At 37.3% G+C, this 14,650-nt stretch overlaps 1 non-coding gene and 1 pseudogene across 1 annotated transcript in view; both read right to left on the bottom strand.

The window, feature by feature from the left end:
- Positions 1-13,758: 13,758 nt before the first annotated feature.
- LOC117577366 (5.8S ribosomal RNA) lies at positions 13,759-13,911 on the bottom strand (annotated as a pseudogene).
- Positions 13,912-14,482: 571 nt separating this feature from the next.
- LOC117577379 (small subunit ribosomal RNA) overlaps positions 14,483-14,650 on the bottom strand; it is a 1,995-nt gene continuing 1,827 nt past the window's right edge. The window contains exon 1 of the ribosomal RNA XR_004573152.1: positions 14,483-14,650. This exon is cut by the window's right edge and continues 1,827 nt beyond it. This is a non-coding gene — a ribosomal RNA (small subunit ribosomal RNA).

Genomic DNA, 14,650 nt, shown 5'->3' with positions numbered 1-14,650 from the left:
CAGCTAGGACATTTTCCAACCCATCTGGAACGCGCAAGAGGTAATTCTTATACCCAAACCTGCAAACCTGAAGCCAATTGGCTCTTATCGTCCGATAAAGATATTGCTGTCGATACTGTCCAAAATATCGAAAGAGTATTTTTAGCGGCAGAGTTATTGCAGTGCTGGAAGAAGGGTTGATTCCGGATCACCAGTTTGGCTTCAGGTCGTTCTCACTCCACCCCGGAACAAATGCCACCGTTTAGTCAAAGTGATACTGGAGCATTCGAGAGAAAGAATAACCTGCTGCGCCGTAATGCTTGACGTGAAGCAAGCTTCGAAAGAGTCGGCACCTCAGGGCTAATACTGCTTAGCTTTAGAGTAACCTGCCTCAACCCCATTACGGCATTTCGCAATTCTTACCTCGCCAACAGAAGTTTTATGTCAGATGCGAGATGCGCGACTAGCCACAAAAGGTATCGAAGCCGGTGTACAACAAGGTAGCGTCTCTAGCCTCTATTGTACACGTTGTACACAGCGGACCATGCCTACTTTTTCACCGAGAACCTATTGGTTTGCCAAAACATAGCGCTGATGACACAGCCTTCCTTGCCACAGCAGAACCCCACAGGAGCGTCGGAAATAATTCAATCAGCTAAACACCATGAGCCCTGGCTGCGGAGGTGGAACATCTCGTACACCCTGAGAAGTCCACGCAAACCACATTCTGCACTCCGAACGGCAATTGCCCGTCCTGTCAGTCTCAATGGGGAATATATTCCCGAAAATCCACGCCCAAATACCTGGGCATGACGCTCGACCCAGCGGTTAACATGGGCGCACACACATCCTAAGGAAGAGAAAGCAGGCTGCAGAGAGGTTGAAGCAATTCCAAGCTCATTGGAAACGCTCGAAGCTTAAAAGCAAACTTAAACTGCTGTCTACAAAACCATCATTAAGCCAATCTGACTTATGGCATCCAGCTGTGGGCATTGCCTGCAAATCAACTGCAGGAGCATCCAAAGCTGCAGAAACAAGGCTCTGAGATGGTCCTTCCGACGCTCATCCTTACAATGACAAACAGCACATCCACGGGTACTCAGGGTTCCCTTGGGTTAGCAAGATGAAAGTCGAAAAGTGAGGCAACGAATTACATCACAGGCTCCATAAACCACCAAACACATTGGCCATCAACATTTTGGAACAACAGCCAAACCGTCAGAAGACTTAAAAGAAAACACCCCCTCGACCTGCCCATGGAGATGATGATTAGCCTCAGAACCCTACCAACCCATCTCTTGTGAGAAATTTAATCGAAAGGCTGCTTCAAAAAATTTAAATATGCCGTACGACAGTTTTAAATAAATAATTATTGACGGGAAAAACAAAAAAAAAAAAAAAAAAATGTATAGGTTTGTGACACGTTTTCTACAATGCTCTTATTTTATTTAGTATTACCATCTAACGTATCTTTTTTGTTGCACTAATTTAATAATACAACAGTAAAACTTCATTATTTTTAACTTTTTTCATATTGCCTTCTATATGATTATTTTCATAATTATTTATATATGACTTATGCCGGCAAGACTCACTCCATATACATAGTCATAAATATTTCACTTGTGAATTTTTCTCATATGACATGCCTGCTCGACATCACCACCCCTATATAGGTTTTGTGACACGTTTTCTACAACCAGCTCATTTTACTAAGTATATACCACCTAATGTATCTTTATGTTGCACTAATTAATAATAATGCAACAGTAAAACTTCATTATTTTTAACTTTTTTAATCATATTGCCTTCTATATGATTATTTTCATATATTATTTATATATGACTTATGCCGGCAAGACTCACTCCATACATAGTCATATATATTTCACTTGTGAAATTTTTCTCATATGACATGCCTGCTCGACATCACCACCCCTATATAGGTTTTGTGACACGTTTTCTACACCAGCTCATTTTACTAAGGTATACCACCTAATGTATCTTTATGTTGCACTAATTTAATAATACAAACAGTAAAACTCATCATTATTTTAACTTTTTTAATCATATTGCCTTCTATATGATTATTTTCATATATTATTTATATATGACTTATGCCGGCAAGACTCACTCCATATACATAGTCATATATATTTCACTTGTGAAATTTTTCTCATATGACATGCCTGCCTCGACCTCACCACCCCTATATAGGTTTGTGACACGTTTTCTACAACCCGCTCATTTTACTAAGGTAATACCACCTAAAACTTCATGTATCTTATATGTTGCTTCTATATGATTAATTTAATAATGTATAAACAGTTAAAACTTCATATTATTTACTATAATAATTTTTCTCATAATGCCTTCTATATGATCAATTTTTCATATATAAGTTTATATATGTATCTTTAACCGGCATTTTCTACCACATTACATAGCTGCATTATACTAGTACAAAAAATTCACAAGTGAAATTTTTTTCTCATAAATTCACATGCCTATCTCATTATATTAAAAAACTATATAGGTGATGTGAAAAGTTTTCTACAATTTTCATATGTTGAAAATATTTTGTCAAAGTTGAACTCATATCTCGGTAGAACCTCATATCATATGGCTGCAGTTCATAAAAAATTCACCAAGTCCAAAAAATTTTTTTCTCAAGTTAAATTAAAAATCTTATCTCATTCTATTAGATAAACTGTATAAAATGATATATAAAACTTTTTTTCGGCAAGATTTTCATATACATAATTTTTTTTCAAAGTTGAACTCATATTTCGGTAGAACCTCATATCATATGCCTGAAGTTCACATCAAAACCCCTATAAAATCTTTTGTGACACGTTTCTTCAAATCTTTTCATTTTACTAAGGTCTAATTACCTAATGTATCTTTATGTTTTCACTATTTTAATATTAAAAAACTTCTTCATATTTTATTAGTTCAATATTGTAAAATACTTCTCCAAGTTAAATTCAATTTATCTCCATTGTGTTAAATAAATGTATAAATATTATATTTATAAAGTTTTTCTTCAATTTTCATTGTTGTCAAATGGTTGAACTCATATCTCGTAGAACCTCTATATCATATGGCTGCAGTTCAATAAAAAATCACCAAGTCCAAAAAATTATTTTTTCTCAAGTTAAATTCAAAAATCGTATCTCATTATATTAATAAACTGTATAAAATGATATTTAAAAGTTTTTTCTTCAATTTTCATATGTTGAAATTTTTTGTCAAAGTTGAACTCATATCTCGGTAGAACCTCATATCATATGGCTGCAGTTCATATAAAAATCACACAAGTCCAAAAAATCTTTTTTCTCAAGTTTAAATTCAAAATCTTATCTCATTATAACAGTTAATAAACAGGTATAAAATGCTATTTAAAAAGTTTTTTCTTCAAATTTTCATATGTTGAAATTTTTTTCAAAGTTGAACTCATATCTTCGTAGAACCTCATATCATATGGCTGAAGTTCAATAAAAAATTCACCAAGTCCAAAAAATCTTTTTCTCAAGTTAAATTCAAAATCTTATCTCATTATATTAAAAACTGTTTAAAAATGATATTAAAAAGGTTTTTTCTTCAATTTTCATATGTTGAAATTTTTTGTCAAAGTTGAACTCATATCTCGGTAGAACCTCATATCAATATGGCTGCAGTTCAATAAAAAATTCACCAAGTCCAAAAAATCTTTTTCTCTCAAGTTAAATTCAAAATCTTATCTCATTATATTAATAAACTGTATAAAATGATATTTAAAAAGTTTTTTCTTCATTTTCATATGTTGAAATTTTTTGTCATAGTTGAACTCATATCTCTCGGTAGAACCTCATATCATATGGCTGCAGGTTCAATAAAAAATTCACCAAGTCCAAAAAAAAATTTTTTCTCAAGTTAAATTCAAAATTGTATCTCATTTTATTAATAAACTGTATAAAATGATATTTAAAAAATTTTTCTTCAATTTTCATATGTTGAAATTTTTTGTCAAAGTTGAACTTCATCTCTCGGTAGAACCTCATATCATATGGCTGCAGTTCAATAAAAAATCACCAAGTCCAAAAAATCTTTTTCTCAAGTTAAATTCAAAATCTTATCTCATTATATTAATAAACAGTATAAAATGATATTTAAAAAGTTTTCTTCAATTTTCATATGTTGAAATTTTTTGTCAAAGTTGAACTCATATCTCATGTCTTAATTTGTATCATATGGAATGGCGTTCAATTGCTACCAAACACATAATTGTGTATGAAATAAATGCATACTTAAAATACGCAAGTATTCTGTTCATATAGATACATACATAAATGTATATATATTTTTTTAATATCATGCATATTTTTAATTTCCGCCACTAATATGATGCGTCCTTCTGGCTACCAAATTCATGTTAATTGCTACCAAATAAATGTATATTTAAAATACACAAGTATTTTGTACACATAATATACCATGCATATTTTTAATTTTCGCCACTAATATGATGGCGTCCTTCTGGCTACCAAATAAATATATATAACAAACTGCTTACTAAATAAATCATACATTAAAATATACAAGTATTTTGTACACATAGATATACTATGCATATTTCTTAATTTTCGCCACTAATATAATGGCGTTCCTTTTGCTACCAAATAAATATATATAACCAACGCATAATAAATAAATGCATATATAAAATACGCAAGTATTTTGTACACATAGATATACTATGCATATTCTTGATTTTCGCCACTAATATAATGGCGTTCCTTTTGCTACCAAATAAATATATATAACCAACGCATAATAAATAAATGCATATATAAAATATGCAAGTATTTTGTATACATAGATATACTATGCATATTCTTAATTTTCGCCACTAATATAATGGCGTTCCTTTGCTACCAAAATAAATATATACAACTAACGCATACTAAATAAATGCATATTAAAAATACGCAAGTATTTTGTACACATATTATACTTGCATATTCTTAATTTCGCCACTAATATAATGGCGTTCCTTTTGCTACCAATAATATATATAACAACGCATATAAATAAATGCATATATAAAATACGCAAGTATTTTGTACACATATATATACTATGCATATTCTTAATTTTCGCCACTAATATAATGCGTTCCTTTTGCTACCAAAATAAATATATATATAACAACGCATAATAAATAAATGCATATATAAAATATGCAAGTATTTGTACACATAGATATACTATGCATATTCTTAATTTTCGCCACTAATATAATGGCGTTCCTTTGCTACCAAATAAATATATATAACCAACGCATAATAAATAAATGCATATATAAAATACGCAAGTATTTTGTACACATAGATATATACCTATGCATATTCTTAATTTTCGCCACTAATATAATGCGTTCCTTTTGCTACCAAATAAATATATATAACAACGCATTATAAATAAATGCATATTAAAATACGCAAGTATTTGTACACATAGATATCTACTATGCATATTCTTAATTTTCGCCACTAATATAATGGCGTTCCTTTTGCTACCAAATAATATATAATAACCAACGCATTATAAATAAATGCATATATAAAATATGCAAGTATTTTGTATACATAGATCATAACTTACTATGCATATTATTAATTTTCGCCACTAATATAATGGCGTTCCTTTTGCTACCAAATAAAATATATAACTAACGATACTAAATAAATGCATATTTAAAATACACAAGTATATTTTGTACACATATATATTATTTATTTATATATATATAATATATATATATATTATATAATTTCTTCTTATATGCGTAATTGTATAACACATAATTAATAATTATGCATACAATTTTGCATATTATATATATATAAATATATATATAATATTTTTTTATATATGCCTTAAACATATATATTTTATCGAATCGTCAAGCAAAGGATAAGCTTCAGTGGATCGCAGTATGGCAGCTGCTCAACCATTTACAACACCTTGCCTGTTATAAAAGTCGTTTACAATTGATTCAAGGCTTTGTCATTGTATTAAATAATGTTTTAATATATAACTAGCGCGGCACCAGGTGATCGAAGATCCTCCCAAAATTTACTATGTTTATATGTAACATTGGCATCACATCCATCGTCGTCTATTAAATGAATAATAAACTTTTTAATGGTTTAGAAGCCATACAATGCAAATTGCCCCTTATTTATCATTGCAGTCCAGCACGGATACGACCTTAGAGGCGTTCAGCATAATCCAACGGACGTAGCGTCATACCCACTGTTCGCTCGAACAAGTATTGTGCCATTGGTCCGTACCTGCGGTTCCTCTCGTACTACGCAGGAATGCTGTCGCAACAACGTTTTGTCATTAGTAGGGTAAAACTAACCTGTCTCACGACGGTCTAAACCCAGCTCACGTTCCCTTGCATGGGTGAACAATCCAACGCTTGGTGAATTTTGCTTCACAATGATAGGAAGAGCCGACATCGAAGGATCAAAAAGCGACGTCGCTATGAACGCTTGGCCGCCACAGCCAGTTATGCCCTATGGTAACTTTTCTGACACCTCTTTGTTAAAAACTCTTTAAACCAAAAGGATCGATAGGCCGAGCTTTTGCTGTCCCTGTGTGTACTGAACACCGAGATCAAGTCAGCATTTGCCCTTTTGCTCTATGTGTGGTTTCTGTCCGCACTGAGCTGGCCTTGGGACACCTCCGTTATTATTTGAGAGATGTACCGCCCCAGTCAAACTCCCTACCTGGCAATGTCCTTGAATTGGATCATACCTGAGTAATTTGGAGTTATACCAAATTTTTAATTTAAGAACACATAAATGCACTCTCTCATTAATGAATTTGTTTGCGATTATATAACAAACTCGTGATACTTTGATCAAGAAGCTTGCATCAAAACCCAATACCATAAGATATAATAAATATATCCGTATATAATGGCTAGGAAATGATACACGTTCCATTTAATCAAGTAAGTAAGGAAACAATAAGAGTAGTGGTATTTCATTGTCGATACTAAACCGAAATTTAATATCTCCCACTTATTCTACCACCTCTTATGTCTCCTTACACTGCCAGATTAGAGTCAAGCTCAAAAGGGTCTTCTTTCCCCGCTAATTATTCCAAGGCCCGTTCCCTTGGCTGTGGTTTCGCTAGATAGTAGATAGGGACAGTAGGAATCCGTTAATCCATTCATGCGCGTCACTAATTAGATGACGAGGCATTTGGCTATTTTTTGTAGGAAATGAATTTGCCCACACAACAATGCCATATATGAATGGCACGTCATATGACTGTTTTCCCTTTACTTTGTACACAATAGATGTTGGCCAGTGTAGTTGACTTTTCAATGAGAGAAAGTAAACCTCGGTGCTAACCCACTCCTTGGCGATATCCAGTATGGAACATGAACGTCTTAAAGCCGCAGACTCCGCATCTACCACCCTGGTACTGATAATATTGCTATCACCAGCGTTAAGGACTCCCAGTGCTCTCAGTCGTTTTACCAGACCGATAGCTCCAGATGCCCCTCCAGTTTAGCGTAGCAGAAACGATTTTAATGTCCTCATGTGCCCGATAATCCCGAACCAGAGCCGTTCGTACGTCCTGTCTGTCGTAGATCTCAACCTTACTCTGATGAGCTTGGTCAAGATCAAGTCCGTCAGTCACAACCTGAGCGTCGATCACTATAGTGTGATCTGGTCGGAAACCCACCAGGTCCGGCTTATATATCCTGTTCTCTCCCTGCAGACTTGGTTCAGCAATGACAGAGTAGCCTCTCGTCTCAAGTCCCCGCTTGAGATAATTAGCTACACTGTTGTGTCTAGCCACCCGCCTCCCATGCGTACGATGACACTTCTGCAGAATGTGGTTTAGTGATTCGGGAGCATCACATCCTGCACGACACTGCCTCTCCAATTCGTGCCTTCCCCTCGTGGTACGAGACCGCGTGGGTAGGGCATTTATCCGCAGTTTGATCCCATTCAAATAAGCTTTTCCAGTTAACAAACGCGTGGGTGCGACAACCCACCCGTGTTGCGGAGCATAACGCCCTGCTTCACGGAGACCGCTACCATCAACAGAGGAGTGCAACCTATCCGCCCAGTACGAATCGATCAAAAGGCGTGTATCCAGAGCCGCGTCTCCCGATGCCTTGCACCTATCTCGGGCCCTCCGAATTTCCGCACTAAGGAACGAACTGGCCGTCTCGGATTGCTCGAGGTGGGGCCATTTTATGTTCGTTAGCCTCTGTATGCGCAGCATTGGAGCTGTCCTTCGAACTGAGGGAACACCGAGACCCCCACTTGTGTGGGGGGCATGGAAGAATGCTACTGACACATCCATAGGAAGATCTAACCATTTCCTTACGACCGACCGTACCAGTCTGTCACACTTTCTCAAAACGCCTATTGCCACACTACCAAGGGTTAGCTTGTGATATAGCTGTGGAATGAGGACAGTTCTGAGGGCGAATAACTTCTGCTGTGGCTTCAGGGGGACCGCGATATGATATCCAATCTGGGACCAATGTCCTCAGTCGGATTGTAGCGGGCCCTCCCGTCCGCAGTGAACTGAATGCCGAGATACCTCCACTCCTCCGAACGCTTCAAGCTTGGACACGTGCGCGAACCTACACAGAAGCTCCGTGATTCGATCACAGTACACTTCTGCTTCGGTTGCCCCTTGACACTAACAGTAAAACACTTATTAGCGTTTAGGGTCAGCCCAACGGACGCCAAAAAAGGAGACCGTGGTATCCAATAATGCCTGAAGGCCCTTCGGTGTAGAAGCAAACAACACCAGATCGTCTGCGAACGCTGCAGCGTTTGTTTTGGCATTTCCGACACTGACACCAATCTCGTCCGGTAGAGACCTGAGCAACCGGTCGATGACCAAGTTGAACATATGTGGAGACAAAGGGTCACCCTGCTTCACACCTCTAGCAGGGACGAATTCCTCTGATCTCCAGCCTTTACCATTGAGACTAGTGCCACCTCCCAAGTACAAGCTACGTACGTAGTCAACAAAACCCGTTGGTGCACCATACGCGGATAGGGTGTCAATTACCGCTGCGTGAGACACAGAGTCAAACGCTTTGCTGACATCAAGTGTCGCGATATAACACGACGCATGACGTCTATGGTGGTCCCTCAGGATTAAGTCAACTATTGTCGCGTTATCGGCGCAACCGTCAGTAGGAAGAAACCCCCGCTGACGCGGATCCCAATCGACTGATGAGGCCAATCGAGATGCCAAGATGGCATTGAGTTGTCTAACTATGACAGAAGGCACCGATATCGGACGGAAGTCTTCTGGTCGGGATGCTCTTACCGTCTTCGGGATGAAAACGGTTCGAGCCATTCGGAAGAGTGTGGGTAGTTTGCCGCACCAGAGAATAAGGTTCATTATGCGAAGCATAAACACCACTGGGAATACTCCTGGCAGTTCTTGGAGATATTCCGTCCGGTCCGGGAGAAGAAGTCAATGGCACTTGATGCAATTGCAGGTCCCTAGACGTAATAGGTGACCATACCCCCTCAAGCAAGTGTCCCATATGGGGCACGGTGCTATTGCAAGAGGAAAGGCTCTGCTGTGTCATGACTTCTCTCCAGTATGGTTCCATAATCTCTTGGTTTGGCATTACCGACTCGTCGGGTCCTGCAAGCAAGGATCCAATGCATCGACCTTTATGTTTGTCCCAGTTACGCTGAACCCTAGCGAACTGCTGCCTTCTATTTTTGTCTCCTATTGCGAGGCTCAGGAAAGACTCTCGCCGAAACCGGACCTTCGTTTCGATTCGGAAAAATTTCCAGGAGATAGTTAGACAAACACTGGAGAGTTGCTTCTTTGCCCGAAGTCTGCGCTCCATCAATGATAGATTGCAGAACCTCGACTCTCCACGATCGATTACATCCCACAGGGCCGAAGCCCCGCAGTATCCGCATGAGGACGTCGTCCGAATGTATCGATGGTGTGATTGGAACCGACTCTGACATTGAAGAAGAAGACTCAAGCCCACTTATACTAGGGCGGCGCGTAATGGTTTGTGGTTCACTAATTTCGGGGATAAGAGCCGCTTGCCCTCTTAGCTGCTCGATTTTTGCCTTATAATTATCCCTCTGTCGACACTTTTTAATAGCATCGACGCTGCGTTCTGGAAAATGCAACGCCAGCTTTTTATTAATGAACCTCTCGCCATTTGCTATGAGCTCAAGTTCCTTCCTCGCCATCATGGCCAATTCTTCCTCACACCACCTGGTTTTCACGTCAACACGCGTACGAAGCTCATCAAGCCTGTCTTTGTGCTGACGCGACATGTGGACGCCTAAACCGGTCTTTGTTCAAAAGATCGGCCGCATTCCACACATAGATGTCCAACAACTGGATTAGCATCTACGTTCCTTCCCTGATGGGCTCCTACGGATGCCGTAGGAGAATTCACTGAATAACTTTCAGCTATCCGAGGCATGTTATTTAAGTTTGCACCATCAGTTTTTCAGGACCATCGGGGTGGTAACCCAATGGCCCCTTTCGCCGCTCATATTCGCTGCTGCCGAAACTACATCGGTCCAGCACCCGGAGGACACCACGAGGAGGCCACAAGTTAAGTGGGGCACATGTTGCCTATGAGTCGACTTGATCTGACTAACGAAGGACGGTAGTCCACTTGCCATTGCTGATAAATGAACCATTTATTCCCCTTCTGCAGACCCATTGATCCTCCTTAAGAGAGTCATAGTTACTCCCGCCGTTGACCCGCGCTTACTTGAATTTCTTCACTTTGACATTCAGAGCACTGGGCAGAAATCACATTGTGTCAACACCCGCTAGGGCCATCACAATGCTTTGTTTTAATTAGACAGTCGGATTCCCCAAGTCCGTGCCAGTTCTGAATTGATTGTTAATTGATAATCGTTATAATTTAAAAGAACTAGCTGGTTGCCCAACTAGTATTCTTAAAAATTTTAGCAAGAAAGTTCCACAATTGGCTACGTAACTAAACTATCCGGGGAACAAGAAACTACCATAAATGATAGAAACTCTATTTACCCAGAACGAGCACATAAACCATGTTATTGTTTCCCAATCAAGCCCGACTATCTCAATCTTCAGAGCCAATCCTTATCCCGAAGTTACGGATCTAATTTGCCGACTTCCCTTACCTACATTATTCTATCGACTAGAGACTCTTCACCTTGGAGACCAGCTGCGGATATTGGTACGGCCTGTTGAGAAGTTTGCGTGTCCCCACCATAAATTTTCAAGGTCCGAGGAGAAAAATATCGACACAACAGTATATGTCATGCTCTTCTAGCCCATCTACCATATCTCTCTGCGAAAGACTTCCATGGTAGTACGGCTATAAAACAGAAAAGAAAACTCTTCCGATATCTCTCGACGGCTTCTTTATGGTCGTTCCTGTTGCCAGGATGAGCACGAGGCCCATATTTAATAACAAACGGATACTCAACAGGTTACGGAATTGGAACCGTATTCCCTTTCGTTCAAAATTATTCAAGTTTTTTTAATTATGACAAAATATAAATTTTAGTTACTTTTTTTTACTTGAAAATTTTCGGCTTTCGCCTTGAACTTAGGACCGACTAACTCGTGATCAACCACTGTTCACACGAAACCCTTCTCCACTTCAGTCCTCCAAGGTCTCATTCGATTATTTGCTACTACCACCAAGATCTGTACCAATGACGGCTCCATGCAGGCTTACGCCAAACACTTCTAAGCACACCATTGTACCTTCCTACTCACTAAAGTTTCAAAATTTATATTACAAGTAATATAAATCATCTACTTTAGCGGTAATGTATAGGTATACAACTTAAGCGCCATCCATTTTAAGGGCTAGTTGCTTCGGCAGGTGAGTTGTTACACACTCCTTAGCGGATTTCGACTTCCATGATCACCGTCCTGCTGTTTTAAGCAACCAACGCCTTTCATGGTTTCTGAATGAGTTGTTAATTTGGGCACCGTAACATTACGTTTGGTTCATCCCACAGCGCCAGTTCTGCTTACCAAAAGTGGCCCACTGGGCACATTATATCATAACCTTAAACTTCATATCAAGAAAGTTAAGGTTCTTACCCATTTAAAGTTTGAGAATAGGTTAAGATCGTTTCGACCCTAAGGCCTCTAATCATTCGCTTTACCAGATAAGATTATTTTATACAACAGTTAAATGCACCAGCTATCCTGAGGGAAACTTCGGAAGGAACCAGCTACTAGATGGTTCGATTGGTCTTTCGCCCCTATACTCAATTCTGACAATCGATTTGCACGTCAGAACTGTTTCGGTCTTCCATCAGGGTTTCCCCTGACTTCAACCTGATCAAGTATAGTTCACCATCTTTCGGGTCACAGCATATATGCTCAAGGTACGTTCCAGTTAGAGGCATAAATAATATAAATATTATTATACATAACTATATAGAACGCCCCGGGATTGCGTTAATCAACTATAAATAGTTAAAAAACTAATCCCAATAATAGTCAAGTTAATTACGCTATTAGGTTTATATCCCAATAACTTGCACATATGTTAGACTCCTTGGTCCGTGTTTCAAGACGGGTCCCGAAGGTATCCTGAATCTTTCGCATTGTTAATCATACAAGTGCTTATAATAAACATAAAAATCAATGATAATCATGCCATTATATAATTCCGAAAAATTAACGCACTGTACTCATATAATCTATCAGCACTTTATCAAATTTTTGAAATTTATTTTATGTTAAAATGCAAGCACTCTAATTTAAATAAACTCTTATCAAAATTGTTTTGATAAATTCCATACATGCTAATAGATTACAATGTCCTTATATGGAAAAAATGCACACTATCGTTATAATATTGATTAAATATTACAATTCTAATGATGAATTTTCCATAACGGATATTCAGGTTCATCGGGCTTAACCTCTAAGCAGTTTCACGTACTATTTAACTCTCTATTCAGAGTTCTTTTCAACTTTCCCTCACGGTACTTGTTTACTATCGGTCTCATGGTTATATTTAGTTTTAGATGGAGTTTACCACCCACTTAGTGCTGCACTATCAAGCAACACGACTCTTTGGAAACATCATCTAATAATCATTAACGTTATACGGGCCTGGCACCCTCTATGGGTAAAATGGCCTCATTTAAGAAGGACTTAAATCGTTAATTTCTCATACTAGAATATTGACGTTCCATACACTGCATCTCACATTTGCCATATAGACAAAGTGACTTAGTGCTGAACTGATTTCTTTTTCGCTCGCCGCTACTAAGAAAATCCTTGTTAGTTTCTTTTCCTCCCCTAATTAATATGCTTAAATTCAGGGGGTAGTCCCATATGAGTTGAGGTTGTTTAATTACACTTATAGACAATTCTCTGCCTATTTGAAATATACTATTTTTTTCTTGAAGGTCCATAATATTCACAAAATTATTCTTTATACCATATTCGTTAATAAGAGGCAATTCTAGTTTATAAAATAATATATTTTATGCTAGACATTCCTCAAATATTATTTGAAATGAATAAAGAACATATAATTCTTCAAATTTCTCATGCAACAGAGTTTTAGTATTTTCATTTATTAATTCATATTATGAATATCTTAAGCGAGAACTTTTTAGATTCACACTTATATTATCCAATAATATACAATGTGCTTAAAATTCCGAAAAATTTTAAACAACTTATTTAGCATAGTCTTACAACCTCAACCATATGTAGTCCAAGCAGCACTAAAAAATTAATTAAAGTACATAACAGCATGGACTGCGATATGCGTTCAAAATGTCGATGTTCATGTGTCCTGCAGTTCACACGATGACGCACAGTTTGCTGCGTTCTTCATCGACCCATGAGCCGAGTGATCCACCGCTTAGAGTGATACAATTTTTTTTTATTTCATTACGTCAAGAATATTTTTATTGAAAGAAATTAAAAATACACCATTTTACTGGCATATATCAATTCCTTCAATAAAATTTTTTTTTTATACCTAAATAAAATGTTGCGAAATGTCTTAGTTTTACATAATCGATAATAATAAGATATATGACAAGTATATTTTAGCTAAATTTATTTATTATGATCAACATATGTAAAGCGTTAACCTGCAAAACAGGTACAACATTGTTTTTCTTTAGGTGTTGCGAACCAATGTATGCGCACTGGAATATGCACAATACATTTTGCAACGCATGTATATTATGGTACATATACACGCAGTTTTTTATTTTATCCAAAACACATAAAACACTCTTAATACAGTATATAATAATAATAATACATGACAAACGGTTTTTAGCTAATTTAAATTATTATATGTTGCATAATTGTATCTCATATGATTGAATAAAATATTTATATTTATTAGTTACATAATTTATTAAATATTGCAATTCCCTAAAAGAGAAAAACAAATTTAATTTATTAACGGTTAGATGCATTAAAACAATAATGATCCTTCCGCAGGTTCACCTACGGAAACCTTGTTACGACTTTTACTTCCTCTAAATAATCAAGTTCGGTCAACTTTTGCGAAACAACCGCAACACACAAGGCGTCACAGTGATCACGTCCGGAGACCTCACTAAATAATTCAATCGGTAGTAGCGACGGGCGG

Source organism: Drosophila albomicans, unplaced genomic scaffold (assembly GCF_009650485.2).
Source record: "Drosophila albomicans strain 15112-1751.03 unplaced genomic scaffold, ASM965048v2 utg000342l_pilon, whole genome shotgun sequence".
In the NCBI taxonomy this organism is placed as follows: Eukaryota; Metazoa; Arthropoda; class Insecta; order Diptera; family Drosophilidae; genus Drosophila; species Drosophila albomicans.
The sequence above is the reverse complement of the archived record's forward strand: the minus strand, read 5'-3'. Positions and strand labels throughout refer to the sequence as shown.